General features: G+C 47.0%; 2 non-coding genes across 2 annotated transcripts; one reads left to right on the top strand and one right to left on the bottom strand.

Annotated features, from left to right (window-relative positions):
- The first annotated feature begins 1,992 nt into the window (after positions 1 to 1,992).
- Positions 1,993 to 2,065, top strand: trnak-cuu (transfer RNA lysine (anticodon CUU)). The gene has a single exon. It is a non-coding gene; the product is annotated as a tRNA-Lys (tRNA).
- Positions 2,066 to 4,045: 1,980 nt separating this feature from the next.
- On the bottom strand, positions 4,046 to 4,119 carry trnan-auu (transfer RNA asparagine (anticodon AUU)). Its single transcript has one exon. It is a non-coding gene; the product is annotated as a tRNA-Asn (tRNA).
- Between the last annotated feature and the right edge of the window lie 2,692 nt (positions 4,120 to 6,811).

Genomic DNA, 6,811 nt, shown 5'->3' with positions numbered 1-6,811 from the left:
TTGCTCGGCAAACATATTTGTATTTCCTTCAGTGTACTCCTTACTCTTCAAGGACTAGATTTTCCCCAAGCAGTTTTGTCGGCGCACTGACCTCAAGCGCACCGACTTTGCGCGCTGGAAACGGCGCGGGGAAAAACTCGCCCCATCCTGGCCGCTGTGTACAGTCCCCGGAGTCCTGGCGTGGTGTCCATGGTGAAGTGGGGGGTGGAGCCAAATGCCTGCGCCGAAAACACTGCCGGCACCTTCGCGCATGGGCAGTAGGGAGAGAAAACTTGGCACTCTGCCATTCTTAAACAGTGTCAAACCCGATGAAAAGCACAGCAGCTTCTCAGCTTCTCCGGTCGCTCGGCGGGCTCTCCCCCCGTCCCTCCCCGATAAAACGCACAGCTCCAGCAACTGCAACTTCTCCGGTCCACAAGCTCACACTTCTCCGGTGTGTCGTCCCTCCCCGATCCCAGGGATACAGGGACCCAGTGTAATGGAGCCAAGTTTACTGATGGTACAAAGATGGTTGGGAAAGTAAATTGTGATGCAGCAAAGAAAATCTCAATTCCGGAAGAACAATATGGAAAAGTACAGTGACCCCGACGTGATATAAACACGCAGCCTTCTGATCTGGAGTCAGAGACACTACCGTTGCACCACAAGGTCCACAGTGCAGAGTGCCCATGTTTGTACACATGAAGGTTCCTGAAACACAGTTTCATTTACCCTGCATTGGTGCAATGAAAGGGCTTTAAAATCCCCGGCCACTCCCAGCGTGGGTCAGACAGCATCAGAAGCAGTGGCCACCTATCACTCACCCTCTTACGCCCGCTTTCATCACCTGCTGCCCGCGGACTGCAGCAAATCCAGTTCATCATCATCAGAGGCAGTCCCTCGAAGCGAGGATGACTTGCTTCCACGCCAAAAAAGGATGAGTTCACAGGTGTTTCAATGATGGACCTAATATTCCAGGTCCCGAACTGCATGTTGAAGGGTGGAAGATACCTGATGCGTGGATTTTTTTAACGTGTGGTGGCCGTTGCACCCCAGCCATAACACGGGCTTGACAGAGCGAGGTCTTGGTCCAGTGGCAAGTGTTATCCAAGACGACTGGAGACCAGCTCTGCTGCACGGACCCAGTGCACACACATATCGCAGTGTGTGCTGGCCCGTGCTGCCCCTGGGCCCCTAGCCCTGAACTCACACCGACCCTGGGCCCCGATCACATCCCTCCACAGTCTCTCGCTGCTCCTGCTGTACCTGCCCACGCTCCAATCACCGACCTGGACTTTGATGACATCACACTTCGCTGCCGTCGCCCTCCTGCACCAGCTCGCGCTGCACCTTGCCCTGGTACACCACCACGCTGCTCCCAGGCCGCCGCTCACCGCTCCTTTTATGGCCCCGACCTGCCGCTGGTGTTCTCACGCAGGTCGGGGCCTCCACGCTGCTCCCAGCAAATCCAGTTACACGCCGTGTCACCGCACAATTCTCAGCTGTGATTGTAAGCTGACTATATTTAAAGCTATCACAGAGGCTGCAAGCAGTGTTACCTGGTAATCTAGTGGTTAGGGTCTGGTGCTCTCACTGCCATGGTCTGGGTTTGATTCCTGGTCAGGGAAAGCATTTTTACAGAGCAAGCTGACAAATATAAATCAAGTCTGTGAAATACTGAATAATTGTTTTAATCATCATTAATCCACCCACATGTGTTGCACACTGAAGGAAATACAAATATGTTTGCCGAGTGACTGTCGAATTTTAATAACTTTTTATACAACCGGAGAATCAGAGGAAAAACAGGATATTCGGCCCATAGTACCAAATATATAGCCCATAGTACAAGAGTAAGGAAGTCTTGCTACAATTGTACAGGGCCCTGGTGAGACCCCACCTGGAGTATTGCGCACAGTTTTGGTCTACTTATCTGGAGTTCAGAAGAATGAGAGGTGATCTCATTTAAACAGACAATATTCTGAAGGGGATTGACAGAGTAAATATTGAGAAGCCTGGCTAGCTCAGTCGGTAGAGCATGAGACTCTTAATCTCAGGGTTGTGGGTTCAAGCCCCACGTTGGGCGATTACTTTTCATTAAACTTTTATGTTGCTTTCGCGGGTCAATATCATTAATGAACCCATGATCTTCTTTTGCACAATGATAAAAATGCGAACTGAGGGAGAATTGATAATTTAATCAAATAATGAAAGCAGCGCCTCAGACCGCTCGGCCGTCCTTACTGTTAGATGTTCCAGATACAAGTTATTACACTGGAAAGTTTCAGACCGGGCGGTTGTTCAGGGCGGCTGGAAGGCCCAGTGACCGGGATAACCACTCCCCCGGAGTTTTCTTGAGCCTGTGCTCGGTGTACGGGGAGCTTTGGTCCGGGTCCGCGGTAGCTTGTATCCCAGGGATGGACAATAATCCTCTGAGCTCTGGAACTGGGGAAGAGCGAATAATTAATGAGTTGTTTGTGAGTTTCAAATGCAGCTTAGATCCGCTGGTGTAAACCGATCGTGTTGTTTCACAGAATGAATGAAATACTGACAGGGACAGTCAAAACTTCAAAAAGTGAACTTTAATAACTCATGAAACTTTAATCCTTGATGAAGTTTTATCCCCGATCTGATTTTACACACTCTGTATTGGAGGAGATTGGTTTTAAATGTGCATTGCTCATTCAACAATGCATCCAAAGCAGTTTTTATTGCAGACAAGTTTTTGTTTGAGAAATAATGTTTCTGCGCAGGCTTGAACCGGGAACTTTTCACGTGTGAAGGAAATGTGATAACCTCCACACGACAGAAATTGCTGCTTAGCTCAGTGCCCAGAGAGAAGTGTTCAGCAACAAGCTGAAATGCTCAATCCCTCTCTCTGCAAAAAGTTCCTTTCACAAACATTTCTCTGACCAGAACGGCACCAACCAACAATGTCCTTCTTTCAAAGTCATTAAACTCCCCAATTTCCACGTCTGCAATTTTAAGGACAAGGACTGAAAGCGCTTTGCGATCATAAAATTGCAGGAAACCCTTTGCGGTTAATGACAGGCCTTTTGATGGTTGATTTCTGTTCACATCTTGTGTTATGTATTTAACCCTTGACAACCTGTGCACACCATCATCAGAGGGCCTACCTGTCGGAGTCCCAAGGGATCCCAGTATCCCTTGGGAGCATGGTATGTAAGCAGGCCACCCATGAGGTACCTGCACTCTGGAGTCTTATTAAAGGAGCTAAGGTCACACTTACTCAATGTTCACAATACTAAGTTTCATCCTTTATTATGAGCGTATCAATTGGCGACGAGACAATGAACAACCACGCAAAAATGCAAGGAACAGTTGGTATCCTGGAGAAGTTCTCAGAAGTGGACGATTGCGAAGCCTTTGTGGAGATATTCGACCAATACTTCGTGGCCAACGAGCTGGAAGGGGACGAGAACGCTGCCAAATGAAGGGCGATCCTCCTTACCGTCTGTTGGGCAGCAACCTATGGCCTCATGAAGAATCTTCTAGCTCTGGTGACACCAACAACTAAATCCTATGAAGAATTGTGTACGCTGGTCTGCGAGCATCTAAATCCTAAAGAAAGCGATCTGATGGCGAGGTATCGGTTCTACACGTGCCAACGGTCGGAGGGCCAGGAAGTGGCGAGCTATGTCGCCGAATTAAGGTGCCTCGCAGGACATTGCGAATTTGAGGGATTCCTAGAACAAATGCTGAGAGACATTTTCATGCTAGGCATTGGCCATGAGATAATTCTTCGCAAACTGTTGCCTCTCAGAATCTGAGCAAAGCCATAACGATCGGTCAGACAATTTCCACCAGTTCCTTTAAACACAATAATGTAATTTATTTCTCGTGGACTGGATGGAGGACCATGGTCCATGTAAAAAATTGTTATCGTTTTCCATGAACTAAATGTTCATAAAAGTATTGGAGTGGGAACTCACTGGATAACAGCACAGCTGGCAATGTTTGCGGAATATATTCGTGCAGCCAAAACGCACAATGACAACCTGGAACTGTGCAGCACCGAATCCTCGAGGAAAACAGTTAAAGGCTTTGTCCCTGGGTGGGCTCAAACCACCAACCTTTCGGTTAATAGCTGAATGCGCTAACACATTGCGCCACAGAGACTAACTTAAATGTAAACTGCAAGACATCCCAAACCAGGGTGTCAGTCAGTTAAAGCTTCAGATTGCTCCGGCCGGGATGGAACTTGTCCACTCTCAGTTGTACTTTTCCCAAATAAAGGGAGGGACATTCATTGTGGATGCATGGAAGCAGTCTGGTCCCGCACACTGCAGACACTTCCATGTCACCGCCAACCAGCTCTCCCACAACCGGTGTGATCTACCTTCCAGCCTTCCGGTACCTTGTCTGTGACAAATATACTGATTGTCCCAAAGCCAGTCGTCAGTTTTAATTACTTTTCATGTCCTGACTGCAGATATTCCTGTGATTAAACCTGAACAAAAGGATTACAGGGACAGTTGGATTCATCATTTCTTTGCTTGGTGAAATTTCAAAGATTGAAAGTGACGTACATCAACCCCAAACCTCGTCACCTACTCGCGAACCGCTGCACGCTGCTCCCGTGAGATGGAAGCCTCGTTGCTGTTTCAAGCTTGAATACAGGTACAAGCAGAACTCATTCAAAGAAAGTCCAAGTCCCTGATAATTTGCACCGAACTCCTTCGCAAAGAGTTGAGGTTCGTGTGGGGTGATTTGGGCACATCTTTCCCCACACTACAACACTTCAAACATAACTCAACGACTGTAAAGCGCTTTAAGGCATCATGAGTTCCTGAAAGGTGTTCCAGAAATGCAAGTCCTTCTTTGCAAAAGTTCAATGTAATTTCAAAATTCGCGGCAGAATAATCGGCTCGGCCGGGATCTCTCGCAAATTTCAATTAACAAGCCAGAAACGAGAATCATACCCCTTGACCAACAAGCTAACTTTTTGACAAACTTGGAGATAAGGTGTAACTTTTATAAAAGCATTTTTTGTGTGTAGCTATTCTTGGCAGAAGGAGCACATGAGATCGATTCAGTGACTTTGCTTTTTCGACCTGTCTTCTGAAGCGCCGCACGGTCCCACAGCGACAGTCAATGAGCTGTTGGGACGTTAGTGTATCCAGGCTGTGGGTGGCCACCCTGAGCGCAGCAGAGGGGTTTCTGCATTAGTTCTGGGTGGGGACAGTATTTCCCCTTCTCTCTTCCTCTTGTCTGTATCCCTGTGCTTTTATTTATCTATTTATTCCCCTGTCTCAGTTTCTAGTTTTTAAAAGGGAACAAAAGATGAAATGGGTGTCACTGTGGAAAAATTTCTCTCGCTCAAAGTTAGATGCACTACCGTCGCGCCATGAGGTCTCGGCAGCTAGCCGTTGATATTCAGGTCCATAAATAAATATATATTTTTATATTTATACAAGTTATCGAAGCTGTTCTATGGTCGAGTGGTTAAGATCTCGAGCATTAAACTTCTTTCCATTCTCAATCAGTTCATCGCAGAAAAATAATTGAGTTGTGTGAGAGGATTAATGATTGCTGTAATCGTCGTTAATAACCCCACTACTATCTGTTACAGAATGAGCTTACACACTCTCCCGCTTCTCCTGCCCTTTGCCGGACAGGTGTTCGGGGTTTAATTTTACAAACTGTGTGTGTTCGCTGATCGCGGGGAGACGGTAGGAGCCTCTGTGTCCCCACTGTGAGGGTGTGGAAGTGAACACGGTGGCTGGGTGATCCGTGACATTTCTGTAAAGGCAGCGGAGGAGAAGGATTGAGAGCTTTGAGTGTGGGACAGAAGTTGTTCAAGGTGAGCCAGCACATTCCCGATCAGCACAGAGGGAACTCACTAGTCAGCTCCCCTCTGTTGGGGCTGCTTTGCCAGAGGTTTCCGTAGTGTAGTAGTTATCACGTTTGCTTAAAACGTGTAAGGTCACTGGTTCGATCCCAAGTGTGAGCATTATGTTTAAACTTGCTGTGGATGAACAATCAGAGCTGAGTTTCGTCTCCGAGCAAATGCTGCCTGACCTGCTGAGATTTCCAGCATTCGCTGTATTTATTGATTAAAGTATCGACTCTCCCTCAGTTTGCATTTCTTTCATTGTGCAAAAGAAGGTGATGTGTTAATTAATGATGCTTTCCCGTGAAAGCAACACAAAAGTTTAACAAATAAACATATGGTGACTGGCAGGTGAGCGCTGCTTCTGACACCGGGTGGGAATGGGCGGGGATTTTAAAGCCCCTTTTATTGCAGAACCTTCAGATAGACGAACATCTCAGACTCAGTGTTTAGGCCTCGTGGTGCAGCAGTGGTGTGTCTGCCTCTTGATCAGAAAGTTGCGTGTTTAAGTCATGTTGAGGTCCCTGTTCCTTTGGGTAATTCCAGAATTAATATTTTCTTTGCTGTTTCACAATAACCAGACCCTTGCTCCAAGGTCTGTCTCACTGTTTACCCGGTGTCAGGCAGAGATACGCCTGCTGTCCTCATTTACTTCATGTGACAGGACACAAAAGTTCAAAATCAAACTGCAGGTGGCCACACATAATATTGAGCAGTCAGGATGGCCGAGCGGTCTAAGTTGCTGCATTCAGGTTGCAGTCTGCTTTGAAAGCGTGGGTTCCGTAGTGTAGTGGTCATCACATTCGCTTAACACGCAAAAGGTTCCCGTTTCAAAACCAGCTGAAAACGTGCTCAATTAAATATGAGAAGCATTGAATAATGTGCATTTCTGGTTCAGTATTAACAAAGCACAATGTCTCCCAGTCCTGCTATATTTGCTGAATACTCTGAACAGTTCGGTACACATTCAAACTCAAC

Source organism: Pristiophorus japonicus, unplaced genomic scaffold (genome assembly GCF_044704955.1).
Source record: "Pristiophorus japonicus isolate sPriJap1 unplaced genomic scaffold, sPriJap1.hap1 HAP1_SCAFFOLD_42, whole genome shotgun sequence".
Lineage (NCBI taxonomy): Eukaryota > Metazoa > Chordata > Chondrichthyes > Pristiophoridae > Pristiophorus > Pristiophorus japonicus.
The sequence above is the reverse complement of the archived record's forward strand: the minus strand, read 5'-3'. Positions and strand labels throughout refer to the sequence as shown.